The 22176-nt window shown below is 33.7% G+C and overlaps 1 pseudogene; it reads left to right on the forward strand.

Moving 5' to 3' along the window:
- Nucleotides 1-204: 204 nt before the first annotated feature.
- LOC139902757 (uncharacterized) lies at nt 205-14755 on the forward strand (annotated as a pseudogene).
- The last annotated feature ends 7421 nt before the right edge of the window (nt 14756-22176 follow it).

Genomic DNA, 22176 nt, shown 5'->3' on the forward strand with positions numbered 1-22176 from the left:
TGTCGTGGCTATAACATTTAGAGAACGTGTATTTATCATTTTATATATTTATTTGTTTCAAACGGCTATAATGCCGTTGGAAGCTTTTTTGTTTTGTTTTGTTTTTTTTTTCCAACCCCCACTATATATACCTCTATACCATTACACTACCACTTCATACAATCTCTACTTTTATTTCACAATATTCATTCAATTCCATTAAAAATGCCTAAAAAAAATATTGATAGTCTTACGAGAGATGCGTTAGATATTGCAAGTTCTAATTTCAATATTGTCGCATTCGATCTACTTGCTCAAATAGATAAAGACGAAGAGGAAGAAGTCAATCAACCAATTCCAAGGGCGCCTCGAAGATTTATTCATAGAGACCGAGAGGGAACCGCGATGCGTTTATGGAATGATTATTTTTCCGAGAATCCAACTTTTCCCGGAGATTATTTTCGTCGCCGTTATAGGATGAGTCGACCATTGTTTATACGCATATGCCAAGGTATAATGAATTACTCTCAAGAACCTATTCCCGATTATTTTTTATATTTTCATCAAAAGCGGGATGCTACCGGGTTGTTGGGTTTTAATGTTTTTCAAAAATGTACATCCGCAATACGCCAATTAGCATACGGTACTTGAAATGTCCCGTTCTTATTGATTAAAAACGTTCCATATTAATTGATTTCGTTGCGAGGTTTTGACCTCTATATGAGACGTTTTTCAAAGACTGCATTCATTTTTAAAACAAACCATAACCTTTATTTCATAAATAAAGGTTTAAAAAGCTTTACGTAGATTATCAAATAATGATAATCTAAAATATCCTGTTTACACACGACCATTACATAATGGTTTACAATACAAATATGTTACATCGAAATCAGTTTCTTGAATGCAGTTTTTACACAATATCATACAAACATGGACTCCAAATCTTGTCCTTATTTTAGTATGCAACAGCGGAAGCTCTTAATATTCACCTGAGAATAAACATGCTTTAAACGTCAACAAAAATGTTGGTGAGTTATAGGTTTAACCTATATATATCAAATAGTAACAATAGACCACAAGATTTCATATTTCAATACACATCCCATACATAGAGATAAAAATCATTCATATGGTGAACACCTGGTAACCGACATTAACAAGATGCATATATAAGAATATCCCCATCATTCCGGGACACCCTTCGGATATGATATAAATTTCGAAGTACTAAAGCATCCGGTACTTTGGATGGGGCTTGTTGGGCCCGATAGATCTATCTTTAGGATTCGCGTCAATTAGGGTGTCTGTTCCCTAATTCTTAGATTACCAGACTTAATAAAAAGGGGCATATTCGATTTCGATAATTCAACCATAGAATGTAGTTTCACGTACTTGTGTCTATTTTGTAAATCTTTTATAAAACCTGCATGTATTCTCATCCCAAAAATATTAGATTTTAAAAGTGGGACTATAACTCACTTTCACAGATTTTTACTTCGTCGGGAAGTAAGACTTGGCCACTGGTTGATTCACGAACCTATAACAATATATACATATATATCAAAGTATGTTCAAAATATATTTACAACACTTTTAATATATTTTGATGTTTTAAGTTTATTAAGTCAGCTGTCCTCGTTAGTAACCTACAACTAGTTGTCCACAGTTAGATGTACAGAAATAAATCGATAAATATTATCTTGAATCAATCCACGACCCAGTGTATACGTATCTCAGTATTGATCACAACTCAAACTATATATATTTTGGAATCAACCTCAACCCTGTATAGCTAACTCCAACATTCACATATAGAGTGTCTATGGTTGTTCCGAAATATATATAGATGTGTCGACATGATAGGTCGAAACATTGTATACGTGTCTATGGTATCTCAAGATTACATAATATACAATACAAGTTGATTAAGTTATGGTTGGAATAGATTTGTTACCAATTTTCACGTAGCTAAAATGAGAAAAATTATCCAATCTTGTTTTACCCATAACTTCTTTATTTTAAATCCGTTTTGAGTGAATCAAATTGCTATGGTTTCATATTGAACTCTATTTTATGAATCTAAACAGAAAAGTATAGGTTTATAGTCGAAAAAATAAGTTACAAGTCATTTTTGTAAAGGTAGTCATTTCAGTCGAAAGAACGACGTCTAGATGACCATTTTAGAAAACATACTTCCACTTTGAGTTTAACCATAATTTTTGGATATAGTTTCATGTTCATAATAAAAATCATTTTCTCAGAATAACAACTTTAAAATCAAAGTTTATCATAGTTTTTAATTAACTAACCCAAAACAGCCCGCGGTGTTACTACGACGGCGTAAATCCGGTTTTACGGTGTTTTTCGTGTTTCCAGGTTTTAAATCATTAAGTTAGCATATCATATAAATATAGAACATGTGTTTAGTTGATTTTAAAAGTCAAGTTAGAAGGATTAACTTTTGTTTGCGAACAAGTTTAGAATTAACTAAACTATGTTCTAGTGATTACAAGTTTAAACCTTCGAATAAGATAGCTTTATATGTATGAATCGAATGATGTTATGAACATCATTACTACCTTAAGTTCCTTGGATAAACCTACTGGAAAAGAGAAAAATGGATCTAGCTTCAATGGATCCTTGGATGGCTCGAAGTTCTTGAAGCAGAATCATGACACTAAAACAAGTTCAAGTAAGATCATCACTTGAAATAAGATTGTTATAGTTATAGAAATTGAACCAAAGTTTGAATATGATTATTACCTTGTATTAGAATGATAACCTACTGTAAGAAACAAAGATTTCTTGAGGTTGGATGATCACCTTACAAGATTGGAAGTGAGCTAGCAAACTTGAAAGTATTCTTGATTTTATGAAACTAGAACTTTTGGAATTTATGAAGAACACTTAGAACTTGAAGATAGAACTTGAGAGAGATCAATTAGATGAAGAAAATTGAAGAATGAAAGTGTTTGTAGGTGTTTTTGGTCGTTGGTGTATGGATTAGATATAAAGGATATGTAATTTTGTTTTCATGTAAATAAGTCATGAATGATTACTCATATTTTTGTAATTTTATGAGATATTTCATGCTAGTTGCCAAATGATGGTTCCCACATTGTTAGGTGACTCACATGGGCTGCTAAGAGCTGATCATTGGAGTGTATATACCAATAGTACATACATCTAAAAGCTGTGTATTGTACGAGTACGAATACGGGTGCATACGAGTAGAATTGTTGATGAAACTGAACGAGGATGTATTTGTAAGCATTTTTGTTAAGTAGAAGTATTTTGATAAGTGTATTGAAGTCTTTCAAAAGTGTATAAATACATATTAAAACACTACATGTATATACATTTTAACTGAGTCGTTAAGTCATCGTTAGTCGTTACATGCAAGTGTTGTTTTGAAACCTTTAGGTTAACGATCTTGTTAAATGTTGTTAACCCAATGTTTATAATATCAAATGAGATTTTAAATTATTATATTATCATGATATTATCATGTATGAATATCTCTTAATATGATATATATACATTAAATGTCTTTACAACGATAATCGTTACATATATGTCTCGTTTAAAAATCATTAAGTTAGTAGTCTTGTTTTTACATATGTAGTTCATTGTTAATATACTTAATGATATGTTTACTTATCATAGTATCATGTTAACTATATATATATCCATTATATGTCATCATATAGTTTTTACAAGTTTTAACGTTCGTGAATCACCGGTCAACTTGGGTGGTCAATTGTCTATATGAAACATATTTCAATTAATCAAGTCTTAACAAGTTTGATTGCTTAACATGTTGGAAACATTTAATCATGTAAATATAAATCTCAATTAATATATATAAACATGGAAAAGTTCGGGTCACTACAGTACCTACCCGTTAAATAAATTTCGTCCCGAAATTTTAAGCTGTTGAAGGTGTTGACGAATCTTCTGGAAATAGATGCGGGTATTTCTTCTTCATCTGATCTTCACGCTCCCAGGTGAACTCGGGTCCTCTACGAGCATTCCATCGAACCTTAACAATTGGTATCTTGTTTTGCTTAAGTCTTTTAACCTCACGATCCATTATTTCGACGGGTTCTTCTATGAATTGAAGTTTTTCGTTGATTTGGATTTCATCTAACGGAATAGTGAGATCTTATTTAGCAAAACATTTCTTCAAATTCGAGACGTGGAAAGTGTTATGTACAGCCGCGAGTTGTTGAGGTAACTCAAGTCGGTAAGCTACTGGTCCGACACGATCAATAATCTTGAATGGTCCAATATACCTTGGATTTAATTTCCCTCGTTTACCAAATCGAACAACGCCTTTCCAAGGTGCAACTTTAAGCATGACCATCTCTCCAATTTCAAATTCTATATCTTTTCTTTTAATGTCAGCGTAGCTCTTTTGTCGACTTTGGGTGGTTTTCAACCGTTGTTGAATTTGGATGATCTTCTCGGTAGTTTCTTGTATAATCTCCGGACCCGTAATCTGTCTATCCCCCACTTCACTCCAACAAATCGGAGACCTGCACTTTCTACCATAAAGTGCTTCAAACGGCGCCATCTCAATGCTTGAATGGTAGCTGTTGTTGTAGGAAAATTCTGCTAATGGTAGATGTCGATCCCAACTGTTTCCGAAATCAATAACACATGCTCGTAGCATGTCTTCAAGCGTTTGTATCGTCCTTTCACTCTGCCCATCAGTTTGTGGATGATAGGCAGTACTCATGTCTAGACGAGTTCCTAATGCTTGCTGTAATGTCTGCCAGAATCTTGAAATAAATCTGCCATCCCTATCAGAGATAATAGAGATTGGTATTCCATGTCTGGAGATGACTTCCTTCAAATACAGTCGTGCTAACTTCTCCATCTTGTCATCTTCTCTTATTGGCAAGAAGTGTGCTGATTTGGTGAGACGATCAACTATTACCCAAATAGTATCAAAACCACTTGCAGTCCTTGGCAATTTAGTGATGAAATCCATGGTAATGTTTTCCCATTTCCATTCCGGGATTTCGGGTTGTTGAAGTAGACCTGATGGTTTCTGATGCTCAGCTTTGACCTTAGAACACGTCAAACATTCTCCTACGTATTTAGCAACATCGGCTTTCATACCCGGCCACCAAAAATGTTTCTTGAGATCCTTGTACATCTTTCCCGTTCCAGGATGTATTGAGTATCTGGTTTTATGAGCTTCTCTAAGTACCATTTCTCTCATATCTCCAAATTTTGGTACCCAAATCCTTTCAGCCCTATACCGGGTTCCGTCTTCCCGAATATTAAGATGTTTCTCCGATCCTTTGGGTATTTCATCCTTTAAATTTCCCTCTTTTAAAACTCCTTGTTGCGTCTCCTTTATTTGAGTAGTAAGGTTATTATGAATCATTATATTCATAGATTTTACTCGAATGGGTTCTCTGTCCTTCCTGCTCAAGGCATCGGCTACCACATTTGCCTTCCCCGGGTGGTAACGAATCTCAAAGTCGTAATCATTCAATAATTCAATCCACCTACGCTGCCTCATATTCAGTTGTTTCTGATTAAATATGTGTTGAAGACTTTTGTGGTCGGTATATATAATACTTTTGACCCCATATAAGTAGTGCCTCCAAGTCTTTAATGCAAACACAACCGCGCCTAATTCCAAATCATGCGTCGTATAATTTTGTTCGTGAATCTTCAATTGTCTAGACGCATTAGCAATCACCTTCGTTCGTTGCATTAATACACAACCGAGACCTTGCTTTGATGCGTCACAATAAATCACAAAATCATCATTCCCTTCAGGCAATGACAATATAGGTGCCGTAGTTAGCTTTTTCTTCAATAACTGAAACGCTTTCTCTTGTTCATCATTCCATTCAAATTTCTTCCCTTTATGCGTTAATGCAGTTAAGGGTTTTGCTATTCTGGAAAAGTCTTGGATGAAACTTCTGTAGTAACCAGCTAGTCCTAAAAACTGGCGTATGTGTTTCGGAGTTTTCGGGGTTTCCCACTTTTCAACAGTTTCTATCTTTGCCGGATCCACCTTAATACCTTCTTTGTTCACTATGTGACCGAGGAATTGAACTTCTTCTAACCAAAATGCACACTTTGAAAACTTAGCGTACAGTTTTTCCTTCCTCAATACTTCTAACACCTTTCTCAAATGTTCACCGTGTTCTTGGTCATTCTTTGAGTAAATAAGTATGTCATCAATGAAAACAATGACAAACTTGTCAAGGTATGGTCCACACACTCGGTTCATAAGGTCCATGAACACAGCTGGTGCATTAGTTAAACCAAACGGCATGACCATAAACTTGTAATGACCGTATCGTGTTCTGAAAGCAGTCTTTGGAATATCATCTTCTTTCACCCGCATTTGATGATACCCGGAACGTAAGTCAATCTTTGAATAAACAGACGAGCCTTGTAGTTGATCAAATAAGTCGTCGATTCTCGGTAGTGGGTAGCGGTTCTTGATGGTAAGTTTGTTCAACTCTCGGTAGTCGATACACAACCTGAATGTACCATCTTTCTTCTTGACAAACAAAATAGGAGCTCCCCACGGTGATGTGCTTGGTCGAATGAAACCACGCTCTAAAAGTTCTTGTAATTGGCTTTGTAGTTCTTTCATCTCGCTGGGTGCGAGTCTGTAAGGAGCACGAGCTATTGGTGCAGCTCCTGGTACAAGATCTATTTGAAATTCAACGGATCGATGTGGGGGTAATCCCGGTAATTCTTTCGGAAATACATCGGGAAATTCTTTTGCGACGGGAACATCATTGATGCTCTTTTCTTCAGTTTGTACTTTCTCGACGTGTGCTAGAACAGCATAGCAACCTTTTCTTATTAGTTTTTGTGCCTTCAAATTACTAATAAGATGTAGCTTCGTGTTGCCCTTTTCTCCGTACACCATTAAGGGTTTTCCTTTTTCTCGTATAATGCGAATTGCATTTTTGTAACAAACGATCTCCGCTTTCACTTCTTTCAACCAGTCCATACCGATTATCACATCAAAACTCCCTAACTCTACTGGTATCAAATCAATCTTAAATGTTTCGCTAACCAGTTTAATTTCTCGATTCCGACATATATTATCTGCTGAAATTAATTTACCATTTGCTAATTCGAGTAAAAATTTACTATCCAAAGGCGTCAATGGACAACTTAATTTAGCACAAAAATCTCTACTCATATAGCTTCTATCCGCACCCGAATCAAATAAAACGTAAGCAGATTTATTGTCAATAAGAAACGTACCCGTAACAAGCTCCGGGTCTTCCTGTGCCTCTGCCGCATTAATATTGAAAACTCTTCCACGGCCTTGTCCATTCGTGTTCTCCTGGTTCGGGCAATTTCTAATAATGTGGCCCGGTTTTCCACATTTATAACAAACTACATTGGCATAACTTGCTCCGACACTACTTGCTCCGCCATTACTCGTTCCGACACCATTTGTTCCTTTTGTTCTATTAACCCCTGGTCCGTAGACCTCACACTTCGCCGCGCTATGACCATTTCTTTTACACTTGTTGCAAAATTTGGTGCAGAACCCCGAGTGATTCTTTTCACACCTTTGGCATAGCTGCTTCTGATTGTTGTTGTTGTTGCGGTTATTATTGTTGTTGGGATGATTGTTGTAGTTGCTGTTGTTGTTGTTGTTGTTGTTGTTGTTGTTGTTGGGCCGTTTGTTGTAGTTGCGATTGATGTTGCGATTGTTGGGATAATTGTTGCGATTATTGTTGTAATTGCTGTTGTTGTTGTATTGGTGATTCTTATCACCGTTTTCCTCCCACTTTCTTTTGACTTGCTTCACATTGGCCTCTTCAGCAGTCTGTTCTTTAATTCTTTCTTCAATTTGGTTCACGAGTTTGTGAGCCATTCTACATGCCTGTTGTATGGAGGCGGGCTCGTGTGAACTTATATCTTCTTGGATTCTTTCCGGTAATCCTTTCACAAACGCGTCGATCTTCTCTTCCTCATCTTCGAATGCTCCCGGACACAATAGGCACAATTCTGTGAATCGTCTTTCGTACGTGGTAATATCAAATCCTTGGGTTCGTAACCCTCTAAGTTCTGTCTTAAGCTTATTGACCTCGGTTCTGGGACGGTACTTCTCGTTCATCAAGTGCTTGAATGCTGACCACGGTAGTGCGTACGCATCGTCTTGTCCCACTTGCTCTAGATAGGTATTCCACCATGTTAACGCAGAACCTGTGAAGGTATGCGTAGCGTACTTTACTTTGTCCTCTTCAGTACACTTACTTATGGCAAACACCGATTCGACCTTCTCGGTCCACCGTTTTAATCCGATCGGTCCTTCGGTTCCATCAAATTCCAAAGGTTTGCAGGTAGTGAATTCTTTGTAGGTGCATCCTACACGATTTCCTGTACTGCTAGATCCAAGGTTATTGTTGGTATGTAGCGCAGCCTGTACTGCGGCTATGTTTGAAGCTAGAAAAGTACGGAATTCCTCTTCATTCATATTCACGGTGTGTCGAGTAGTCGGTGCCATTTCCTTCAAAATAGTTAAATGGAACAAGTTAATCATACAGAATATTAAGAGTAGTTAATAGTATTTCGTAGCATAATATGAACTCATTTATAAAAGCTTTTTCTTCATATTAGCGTTTTATAAGTTTAAATTTGGGTAGTACCTACCCGTTAAGTTCATACTTAGTAGCTAATATACAATTCAACTACTACAATTCTATATGAAAAACTGATTATAATAATATTTCGCGTTCAAACTTTTATACAATATTTTACAAACTTACAATACCGCTTATTTTACATAAAGCATGAAATATAGCACACAATAACTTTGATACAAGATAGTTGTGAAGATAATTCTAGCTAGTACACAAGTCGTTCAGCAAAGGCAATAAAGACACGTAATTCATACGTCCAGAAACAAGTCATGCATTCTGGTTTTACTAGGACTACTTCCCATCCTTGGTCTTGTGCAACATAACCGTTATGGCCGTTGATAAGACAGCGTGTTGTAACGTCGTCAAAGGGACGAGGGTTACGTAATGTCCAACAGTCCCGTAATAATCTAAAAACCTCATTTCTTACCCCAATTACCGACTCCGTCACTTGTGGAAACATTTTGTTTAATAGTTGTAGCCCGATGTTCTTGTTCTCACTTTGGTGAGAAGCGAACATTACTAATCCGTAAGCATAACATGCTTCTTTATGTTGCATGTTAGCCGCTTTTTATAAATCACGAAGTCCAATATTCGGATATATTAAGTCAAAATAATTTCTTAACCCGTTGCGTAAAATAGCATTTGGGTTCCCCGCAATATATGCGTCAAAGTAAACCCATCGTAACTTATGGGTTTCCCAATGTGATATCCCCCATCTTTCAAATGAAAGTCTCTTATAAACCAAGACATTCTTGGAACGTTCTTCGAATGTCTTACAAACTGATCTCGCCTTAAATAGTTGTGCCGAGGAATTCTGACCGACTCTAGACAAGATTTCATCTATCATGTCTCCGGGTAGGTCTCTTAAAATATTGGGTTGTCTATCCATTTTGTGTTTTTAAACTGTAAAATAGACAAGAGTTAGATTCATAAAAAAATACTTATTAATACAAGCAATTTTTACATATATTATAAAGCATAAGCACACTATATTACATATATTACACCACACGAATACAACTATCTTATTCCGACTCGCTCGTTTCTTCTTCTTCGGTTTTGGTTCGTTTTGCCAAGTTTCTAGGGATATATGATGTTCCCCTAATACGATCCGTAATTTTCCATATTGGTTTAGAAAAACCTGGTGGTTTAGAGGTTCCCGGGTCATTGTTACAACTTAAGGACTTCGGGGGTTGACGATACATATAAAGTTCATCGGGGTTGGAATTAGATTTCTCTATTTTTATGCCCTTTCCCTTATTATTTTCTTTTGCCTTTTTAAATTCAGTTGGGGTAATTTCTATAACATCATCGGAATTCTCGTCGGAATCCGATTCATCGGAGAATTGGTAATCCTCCCAATATTTTGCTTCCTTGGCGGAAACACCATTGACCATAATTAACCTTGGTCGATTGGTTGAGGATTTTCTTTTACTTAACCGTTTTATTATTTCCCCCACCGGTTCTATTTCTTCATCCGGTTCCGATTCTTCTTCCGGTTCCGATTCTTCTTCCGGTTCCGACTCTTCTTCCGGTTCCTCTTCGGGAACTTGTGAATCAGTCCACGAATCATTCCAATTTACATTTGACTCTTCATTATTATTAGGTGAGTCAATGGGACTTGTTCTAGAGGTAGACATCTATCACATAATATCAAACGCGTTAAGAGATTAATATATCACATAATATTCACATGTTAAAAATATATAGTTTCTAACAAAATTTGTTAAGCAATCATTTTTCAAGTAAACACGGTCGAAGTCCAGACTTACTAATGCATCCTAACAAACTCGATAAGACACACTAATGCAAGATTCTGGTTCTCTAAGACCAACGCTCTGATACCAACTGAAATGTCCCGTTCTTATTGATTAAAAACGTTCCATATTAATTGATTTCGTTGCGAGGTTTTGACCTCTATATGAGACGTTTTTCAAAGACTGCATTCATTTTTAAAACAAACCATAACCTTTATTTCATAAATAAAGGTTTAAAAAGCTTTACGTAGATTATCAAATAATGATAATCTAAAATATCCTGTTTACACACGACCATTACATAATGGTTTACAATACAAATATGTTACATCGAAATCAGTTTCTTGAATGCAGTTTTTACACAATATCATACAAACATGGACTCCAAATCTTGTCCTTATTTTAGTATGCAACAGCGGAAGCTCTTAATATTCACCTGAGAATAAACATGCTTTAAACGTCAACAAAAATGTTGGTGAGTTATAGGTTTAACCTATATATATCAAATAGTAACAATAGACCACAAGATTTCATATTTCAATACACATCCCATACATAGAGATAAAAATCATTCATATGGTGAACACCTGGTAACCGACATTAACAAGATGCATATATAAGAATATCCCCATCATTCCGGGACACCCTTCGGATATGATATAAATTTCGAAGTACTAAAGCATCCGGTACTTTGGATGGGGCTTGTTGGGCCCGATAGATCTATCTTTAGGATTCGCGTCAATTAGGGTGTCTGTTCCCTAATTCTTAGATTACCAGACTTAATAAAAAGGGGCATATTCGATTTCGATAATTCAACCATAGAATGTAGTTTCACGTACTTGTGTCTATTTTGTAAATCTTTTATAAAACCTGCATGTATTCTCATCCCAAAAATATTAGATTTTAAAAGTGGGACTATAACTCACTTTCACAGATTTTTACTTCGTCGGGAAGTAAGACTTGGCCACTGGTTGATTCACGAACCTATAACAATATATACATATATATCAAAGTATGTTCAAAATATATTTACAACACTTTTAATATATTTTGATGTTTTAAGTTTATTAAGTCAGCTGTCCTCGTTAGTAACCTACAACTAGTTGTCCACAGTTAGATGTACAGAAATAAATCGATAAATATTATCTTGAATCAATCCACGACCCAGTGTATACGTATCTCAGTATTGATCACAACTCAAACTATATATATTTTGGAATCAACCTCAACCCTGTATAGCTAACTCCAACATTCACATATAGAGTGTCTATGGTTGTTCCGAAATATATATAGATGTGTCGACATGATAGGTCAAAACATTGTATACGTGTCTATGGTATCTCAAGATTACATAATATACAATACAAGTTGATTAAGTTATGGTTGGAATAGATTTGTTACCAATTTTCACGTAGCTAAAATGAGAAAAATTATCCAATCTTGTTTTACCCATAACTTCTTTATTTTAAATCCGTTTTGAGTGAATCAAATTGCTATGGTTTCATATTGAACTCTATTTTATGAATTTAAACAGAAAAGTATAGGTTTATAGTCGAAAAAATAAGTTACAAGTCATTTTTGTAAAGGTAGTCATTTCAGTCGAAAGAACGACGTCTAGATGACCATTTTAGAAAACATACTTCCACTTTGAGTTTAATCATAATTTTTGGATATAGTTTCATGTTCATAATAAAAATCATTTTCTCAGAATAACAACTTTAAAATCAAAGTTTATCATAGTTTTTAATTAACTAACCCAAAACAGCCCGCGGTGTTACTACGACGGCGTAAATCCGGTTTTACGGTGTTTTTCGTGTTTCCAGGTTTTAAATCATTAAGTTAGCATATCATATAAATATAGAACATGTGTTTAGTTGATTTTAAAAGTCAAGTTAGAAGGATTAACTTTTGTTTGCGAACAAGTTTAGAATTAACTAAACTATGTTCTAGTGATTACAAGTTTAAACCTTCGAATAAGATAGCTTTATATGTATGAATCGAATGATGTTATGAACATCATTACTACCTTAAGTTCCTTGGATAAACCTACTGGAAAAGAGAAAAATGGATCTAGCTTCAATGGATCCTTGGATGGCTCGAAGTTCTTGAAGCAGAATCATGACACGAAAACAAGTTCAAGTAAGATCATCACTTGAAATAAGATTGTTATAGTTATAGAAATTGAACCAAAGTTTGAATATGATTATTACCTTGTATTAGAATGATAACCTACTGTAAGAAACAAAGATTTCTTGAGGTTGGATGATCACCTTACAAGATTGGAAGTGAGCTAGCAAACTTGAAAGCATTCTTGATTTTATGAAACTAGAACTTTTGGAATTTATGAAGAACACTTAGAACTTGAAGATAGAACTTGAGAGAGATCAATTAGATGAAGAAAATTGAAGAATGAAAGTGTTTGTAGGTGTTATTGGTCGTTGGTGTATGGATTAGATATAAAGGATATGTAATTTTGTTTTCATGTAAATAAGTCATGAATGATTACTCATATTTTTGTAATTTTATGAGATATTTCATGCTAGTTGCCAAATGATAGTTCCCACATGTGTTAGGTGACTCACATGGACTGCTAAGAGCTGATCATTGGAGCGTATATACCAATAGTACATACATCTAAAAGCTGTGTATTGTACGAGTACGAATACGGGTGCATACGAGTAGAATTGTTGATGAAACTGAACGAGGATGTATTTGTAAGCATTTTTGTTAAGTAGAAGTATTTTGATAAGTGTATTGAAGTCTTTCAAAAGTGTATAAATACATATTAAAACACTACATGTATATACATTTTAACTGAGTCGTTAAGTCATCGTTAGTCGTTACATGCAAGTGTTGTTTTGAAACCTTTAGGTTAACGATCTTGTTAAATGTTGTTAACCCAATGTTTATAATATCAAATGAGATTTTAAATTATTATATTATCATGATATTATCATGTATGAATATCTCTTAATATGATATATATACATTAAATGTCTTTACAACGATAATCGTTACATATATGTCTCGTTTAAAAATCATTAAGTTAGTAGTCTTGTTTTTACATATGTAGTTCATTGTTAATATACTTAATGATATGTTTACTTATCATAGTATCATGTTAACTATATATATATATCCATTATATGTCATCATATAGTTTTTACAAGTTTTAACGTTCGTGAATCACCGGTCAACTTGGGTGGTCAATTGTCTATATGAAGCATATTTCAATTAATCAAGTCTTAACAAGTTTGATTGCTTAACATGTTGGAAACATTTAATCATGTAAATATCAATCTCAATTAATATATATAAACATGGAAAAGTTCGGGTCACTACAGTACTGCACCTGATGCTTTTGACGAGTACTTACATATGGGCCAACAAACATCATACGATTGTTTGAATAATTTTTGTAAGAGCGTGATTCACTTGTACGGTTCGGAGTATATGAGAAAACCGACTCCACAAGATGTAGCACGTCTTATATCCGCACATGCGGAATTACATGGTTTTCCGGGAATGTTGGGTAGCTTAGATTGTATGCATTGGGCTTGGAAAAATTGTCCATATAAATATAAAGGTCATTATACTAGAGGCGAACATGGGTATCCAACAATCATGTTAGAAGCTGTGGCATCTTATGATTTATGGATTTGGCATGCTTATTTTGGACCCGCTGGTTCAAACAACGACATCAATGTCCTTAATCAATCTGATTTATTTAACGAGTTACTTCAAGACACAGCTCCACCGTGTAATTTTTCGGTTAGTGGGTGTAATTTCAATAAAGGTTACTACCTAACCGATGGGATATATCCGGATTGGGCGACACTAGTTAAGTCTTTCAAAAGTCCACCTGACCCAAAATCGGCAAAATTTAAAAAATATCAAGAATCTGCTCGGAAAGATATTGAACGGGCATTCGGTGTACTTCAAGGTCGATGGCAAATAATAAAAAACCCGTGCCGACAATTCTATGTCGAAAGAATCCGAAGAATTATGCACGCTTGTGTTATTTTGCATAATATGATCACCGAAGACAATGGATATGCAATGTGTTCACTTGAAGAGAATTACAAGCCAGCTCGTCGTCCACATCGCTCAATCCAGGAAAGGGTTGACGCACACATGCGCATTAATAAAGAATTGCGGGATTCGTCCATTCATCATCTACTACGACAAAAGCTCATCGAACACATTTGGAATCTTCCGGCTCATTTCCGTGTTCGGCACGTTCCACATGCCCGAGCCGCTCCACAAGCTGGAACTTCCAACACCGCCGAAGATGTTGAAGAAAGCGAGGACGAAAGCGACGATGAACATGAAAATGAAGACGTGGACTTGGACAAAGATGACACATAGTTTCATAAGTTTTAATTTATGTTTAGTTAATGTAACTTTTGATTATGTATTTTTTTTTTAAATAAATGTTACCGTATTAATGTTATTTAATAAAAGTGTTGTTCAAAATAATAATAATAATAATAATAATAATAATAGTAGTAGTAGTAGTAGTAGTAATAAATATTAATAAAAAAATGTGGGGCCATGTGATGGGGAGGGAGGATGTCATGGTTGGTAGTGGTGTGTGATGGAGAGGAAGTAAAAAATAAATGGATAGGAAGAAAAAAATAAATGGAGAGAGAAAGCTGATGTGGCGGTGTGTCTTGGGGAGGAAGTACGTCATGGTTGGGAGTGGTCTTATAAGTAGCCTGCAAATTCATTTTTTTGTTAGAAATTGGAAAGCTGCAACAAGATACACACAATGTACTAGCTATTAGCTAATATTGTTTTACTAATATATATGTAATGTAACTGGGTCTTGTTTTATTCTAGAGGATTATGTTATGTTCGACAGAAACAAGGAAAGGAATTATGGTTGTATAAATCAGTTGTAGCTCGTTCAACTTGTTTTTTAGTACTGTTTGATGGTTGAATGATATATATTATTATTATTATATATTTATATAATGAGGATTTTTTTTAAAATGATAATTATTTTGAACCAAATTTCAAAAATGGAATATACGAATTTTTTGCTGCAAAAATGGTAAAACCGAAGTTTGGAACTTCGGTTTTGCCATTTACGAAGTTTCAAACTTCGGTTTTGGGTGTTCTGTCAGCAGAAACCCTAATCTGAAGTTTGGAACTTCGGTTTTGACCAAATCCGAAGTTCCAAACTTCGGTTTTGTTTTTTTTTTTTTTTTTAAACACCCATTTTATAAATAAATTGGTTTTGATAGTTAATTTACAGTTTCATACGCTAATATTGTAGTGACCCGAACTTTTCCATGTTTATATATTAATTGAGATTGATATTTACATGATTAAATGTTTCCAACATGTTAAGCAATCAAAATTGTTAAGACTTGATTAATTGAAATATGTTTCATATAGACAATTGACCACCCAAGTTGACCGGTGATTCACGAACGTTAAAACTTGTAAAAACTATATGATGACATATATATGGATATATATATAGTTAACATGATACTATTATAAGTAAACATATCATTCAGTATATTAACAATGAACTACATATGTAAAAACAAGACTACTAACTTAATGATTTTTTAAACGAGACATATATGTAACGATTATCGTTGTAAAGACATTTAATTTATATATATCATATTAAGAGATATTCATGCATGATAATATCATGATAATATAATAATTTAAAATCTCATTTGATATTATAAACATTGGGTTAACAACATTTAACAAGATCGTTAACCTAAAGGTTTCAAAACAACACTTACATGTAACGACTAACGATGACTTAACGACTCACTTAAAATGTATATACATGTAGTGTTTTAATATGTATTTATACACTTTTGAAAGACTTCAATGCACTTATCAAAATACTTCTACTTAACAAAAATGCTTACAATTACATCCTCGTTCAGTTTCATCAACAATTCTACTCGTATGCACCCGTATTCGTACTCGTACAATACACAGCTTTTAGATGTATGTACTATTGGTATATACACTCCAATGATCAGCTCTTAGCAGCCCATGTGAGTCACCTAACACATGTGGGAACCATCATTTGGAAACTAGCATGAAATATCTCATAAAATTACAAAAATATGAGTAATCATTCATGACTTATTTACATGAAAACAAAATTACATATCCTTTATATCTAATCCATACACCAACGACCAAAAACACCTACAAACACTTTCATTCTTCAATTTTCTTCATCTAATGGATCTCTCTCAAGTTCTATCTTCAAGTTCTAAGTGTTCTTCATATATTCTACAAGTTCTAGTTACATAAAATCAAGAATACTTTCAAGTTTGCTAGCAAACTTCCAATCTTGTAAGGTGATCATCCAACCTCAAGAAATCTTTGTTTCTTACAGTGGTTTGTCATTCTAATACAAGGTAATAATCATATTCAAACTTTGGTTCAATTTCTATAACTATAACAATCTTATTTCAAGTGATGATCTTACTTGAACTTGTTTTCGTGTCATGATTCTGCTTCAAGACTTCGAGCCATCCAAGGATCCGTTGAAGCTAGATCCATTTTTCTCTTTTCCAGTAGGTTTATCCAAGGAACTTAAGGTAGTAATGATGTTCATAACATCATTCGATTCATACATATAAAGCTATCTTATTCGAAGGTTTAAACTTGTAATCACTAGAACATAGTTTAGTTAATTCTAAACTTGTTCGCAAACAAAAGTTAATCCTTCTAACTTGACTTTTAAAATCAACTAAACACATGTTCTATATCTATATGATATGCTAACTTAATGATTTAAAACCTGGAAACACGAAAAACACCGTAAAACCGGATTTACGCCGTCGTAGTAAAATGGTCATCTAGACGTCGTTCTTTCGACTGAAATGACTACCTTTACAAAAATGACTTGTAACTTATTTTTCCGACTATAAACCTATACTTTTTTTGTTTAGATTCATAAAATAGAGTTCAATATAAAACCATAGCAATTTGATTCACTCCAAACGGATTTAAAATGAAGAAGTTATGGGTAAAACAAGATTGGATAATTTTTCTCATTTTAGCTACGTGAAAATTGGTAACAAATCTATTCCAACCATAACTTAATCAACTTGTATTGTATATTATGTAATCTTGAGATATCATAGACACGTATACAATGTTTCGACCTATCATGTCGACACATCTATATATATTTCGGAACAACCATAGACACTCTATATGTAAATGTTGGAGTTAGCTATACAGGGTTGAGGTTGATTCCAAAATATATATAGTTTGAGTTGTGATCAATACTGAGATACGTATACACTGGGTCGTGGATTGATTCAAGATAATATTTATCGATTTATTTCTGTACATCTAACTGTGGACAACTAGTTGTAGGTTACTAACGAGGACAGCTGACTTAATAAACTTAAAACATCAAAATATATTAAAAGTGTTGTAAATATATTTTGAACATACTTTGATATATATGTATATATTGTTATAGGTTCGTGAATCAACCAGTGGCCAAGTCTTACTTCCCGACGAAGTAAAAATCTGTGAAAGTGAGTTATAGTCCCACTTTTAAAATCTAATATTTTTGGGATGAGAATACATGCAGGTTTTATAAATAATTTACAAAATAGACACAAGTACGTGAAACTACATTCTATGGTTGAATTATCGAAATCGAATATGCCCCTTTTTATTAAGTCTGGTAATCTAAGAATTAGGGAACAGACACCCTAATTGACGCGAATCCTAAAGATAGATCTATTGGGCCTAACAAACCCCATCCAAAGTACCGGATGCTTTAGTACTTCGAAATTTATATCATATCCGAAGGGTGTCCCGGAATGATGGGGATATTCTTATATATGCATCTTGTTATTGTCGGTTACCAGGTGTTCACCATATGAATGATTTTTATCTCTATGTATGGGATGTGTATTGAAATATGAAATCTCGTGGTCTATTGTTACGATTTGATATATATAGGTTAAACCTATAACTCACCAACATTTTTGTTGACGTTTAAAGCATGTTTATTCTCAGGTGAATACTAAGAGCTTCCGCTGTTGCATACTAAAATAAGGACAAGATTTGGAGTCCATGTTTGTATGATATTGTGTAAAAACTGCATTCAAGAAACTGATTTCGATGTAACATATTTGTATTGTAAACCATTATGTAATGGTCGTGTGTAAACAGGATATTTTAGATTATCATTATTTGATAATCTACGTAAAGCTTTTTAAACCTTTATTTATGAAATAAAGGTTATGGTTTGTTTTAAAAATGAATGCAGTCTTTGAAAAACGTCTCATATAGAGGTCAAAACCTCGCAACGAAATCAATTAATATGGAACGTTTTTAATTAATAAGAACGGGACATTTCAAATATTACTTTAAAAATATATAATAACTTGGTTTTGATAGTTAATTTACAGTTTCATACGCTAATATTACGCTAATAACTTGGTTTTGATAGTTAATTTACAGTTTCATACGCTAAGATGCAAATACAAATTTTTTGAACAACACTTTTATTAATATCAGAATCACGGTTACATTTTTTTGAAAATAAAAATACATAATTTAAAACAACACATAGAAAATTAACACATAATTAAATTAGGTGCAATGGAAGAGGTTGATTTTTCACAATTGCTTCGTTTTTTTTTTCATAATCCATTCATCTTCCTCACAAAGATGCTCGAATTTTTCTTTACCTTCATTCCAAAACATCACGCCCGAATGTTCAACTGTTATGTTTTCTTTGAGCCACTCAAATACCTTCGAAATTGTTGTCATCTGACTAACATCCACATTTTGAAAGTACTTATATTTGTACCCATAGTAAAACTTTTTTTGTGTTGAAAACTGCCCATTCCAATAGACATTAATTTGAACAGGAATTGGTAACATGTTTACAAAATTAAAATTTATGTTTGGAGAAGGGAGAAGAGAGTGGTACATCCGTTTGTGGTAATAGATGTCAGTTTATAAAGTGTAGTTAAAATTGAAAAACCGGCATTTTAAAGTTCGGTTTCAGTAAAAGCTGCCGAACAGTAAAAGGTAACAGTAATTGCTTTTTACGACATGTCTAGTACCTGACAAACCGAAGTTTCAAACATCGGTTTTGCATGCTTTTTTCTGATAGGTCTGAAACCGAACTTTAAAACTTCGATTATTTGTAGATTCGGGCTTATAAAAGTGATTTGTGATTGTTTCATAAATACATAACCAAAAATGAATTCGAAATACGTATCAATTGACGTGTATCATGGTTGTGATTTTGAATGGAATGATGGTAAAACGGAACTCTCTAAAGGGCCTAAAATGACGTTTGATAACGTAGATATTTGGGGCTTTAATATGGAGAAGTTGAATGAGTTTCTTCGAGAAAAGCTACCAAAGAATCCACGTTCAATGGACATATACTACTACAAAGCAGGAGTAAGTGAAACCGAAGCAATGTGCTATGATGAATGATATTATGCGAGGTGTATACGAAATAGTTATATTTTTGTTACGAAATACTATTAAATACGATACAATTTTACACAAGTTATTTATTTATTTATAGAGTGGATATACCTAAACCTTGCTACAACACTTATAGGCAGTGTACCTAATCGTAAAGTAGTGTAGTTTTTAGTAAGTTCGGTTCGTCCACAGGGAACTAGCCAAGTTTAACGCTATATTTAAAAAAACTATTTTGTATATATATATATATATATATATATATATATATATATATATATATATATATATAAGTAGTATTATTATTATTATTATAAAAAGGGGGGTTTTTAACGTTTAGTGACCGGTTTGTCGATTTTATGTCTTAAGTCACAACTAAAACCTAATGTAAAATATTAAATATAAAAATAACTTAATTTAAAGCGCAAAGTAAATGACGATAATTAAAATGCGATAAATTAAAAGTACGATAATTAAAAAGTACGGTAATTAAAAGTGCGATAAATAAAATGACAGTAAATAAAAGTGCGATGAGATATAAAATAAAGGAATTATGCTTATTTAAACTTCCGTAATCATGATGTTTGACGTGTTGATTTTAATTTATTACCATGGGTTAATTGTCCTTTGTCTTGGATTATTCGATATGTCCATCTGGTTTTTGTCCATAACATTCCATCAGTCATAAATATAAAGTGCGAGTGTCCTCGTCAAATTATCCTTATATCCGAAGTCAAATATTCCAACTAATTGGAGACTTAAACTGTAATAAGGTTTTAATACTTTATTATCAATTACACCAAGTGTCCTTGCATGTAATCCACCCCTGTTTTAATGAGTCCATTGACTATTAATCCATTCCCGTGTCCGGTCAAATGAACGATTATTAGTACTTATAAATATCCCACCCATCGTGTCCGATCGAGTGTATGTGGTTATTTAAAATTACGTCCAATTGTAAATCTTTATATTAAATTAACGAACTATCATTCAGTTAAACAAATATAAAGCCCATTAATAGTCCATAGTCCAATTTCTACAAGTGTCGTTCTTTTGTCCAAACCCCAATAATGGTCCAAAGCCCAATTACCCCGTCTTTAATATTTAGCCAAACATCACGATTACTTCAATTTAAATAAGCATAATAATAATTTAGCTACGAGACATTAATTTAAAAAGGTTGAACATAACTTACAATGAGTATTAATAGCGTAGCGTTACACGGACAGAGTTTCGACTTACAAACGTACAACATTCGCCACTATAACCTTATTATTATTAAACATAAATTAAAATTAAAATTATAAAATATAAATATAAATATATCGTAGATAGATAAGAAAGAAAAAGGGTAAGGAATCGATCAGAATGCGCGGCCTTTTATAGGCCCACGTTTCACTGTAGAGCTCCGCGAGTGCGAAGCTTTTGTTCATCACAACTCCGCGAGTGCGGAGGTCTGAAATCCAGCTCATAGATTAAATCCAAAATGTGGGCTGCGTATAATTATAATATATAATAATATATATAATTAATTATATATTATATTATATTCTTGTGCATAGTTGACTTGTAATTTTTGGTCCATTGCGTCGCGCGTTGAAAGTTGGTTCATGTCTCGGTTCCGGATTTTCGAACGCCTTTTCGTACGATTTAATATCTTGTACTTTGTGTTTTACGGCTTGTACTCTTGTAATTTTTAGACGTTTCTCATCAATAATTTGAACCACTTGAATTGTACTTTGTACTTTTTAGTTTTTTGGTCATTTGCGTCTTTAATTCGTCGAATCTGTCTTTTGTCTTCACTTTTTATTATTTAAACGAATATAACTTGTAAATAGAACAACTGCAACTAAAAGCTTGTCTTTCTTGAAGGATAATGCTATAAAATATATGTTCGTTTTTTAGCATTATCAAATATTCCCATATTTGAGCGTTGCTTGTCCTCAAGCAATATAGTCTTGAAATAAAAATACTAGAATCACTTCTTTATTCTTCACACTTTGTACATCAGTGATTTCTATACGGCAGTATGAACAATGGTAGTAACATTGTGGTTTACAGTCCCACATGACTATAAAAATTTAGATCCGTTAAGGAAATTGGATCTTTATGAAAACATTTGATCTTTTTGAAAATTCAATCTAGCTTTTACCCTAGATAAGTTTTCCAGAATAACCCTTCACCGGTGTTTGCAAAATGTTTGTGGGCTTTGTGGGTTTCAGAATTGAAAATTTTAGCTCAAAACTTATGGTTTTGTGTCACCCACTTGCTAACCTTGTATTGGAAAAGCAACACGTCCAGTTTACTTGCTCCGTATATTACCT

Source organism: Rutidosis leptorrhynchoides, chromosome 3, assembly GCF_046630445.1.
Source record: "Rutidosis leptorrhynchoides isolate AG116_Rl617_1_P2 chromosome 3, CSIRO_AGI_Rlap_v1, whole genome shotgun sequence".
NCBI classification, from domain to species: Eukaryota; Viridiplantae; Streptophyta; class Magnoliopsida; order Asterales; family Asteraceae; genus Rutidosis; species Rutidosis leptorrhynchoides.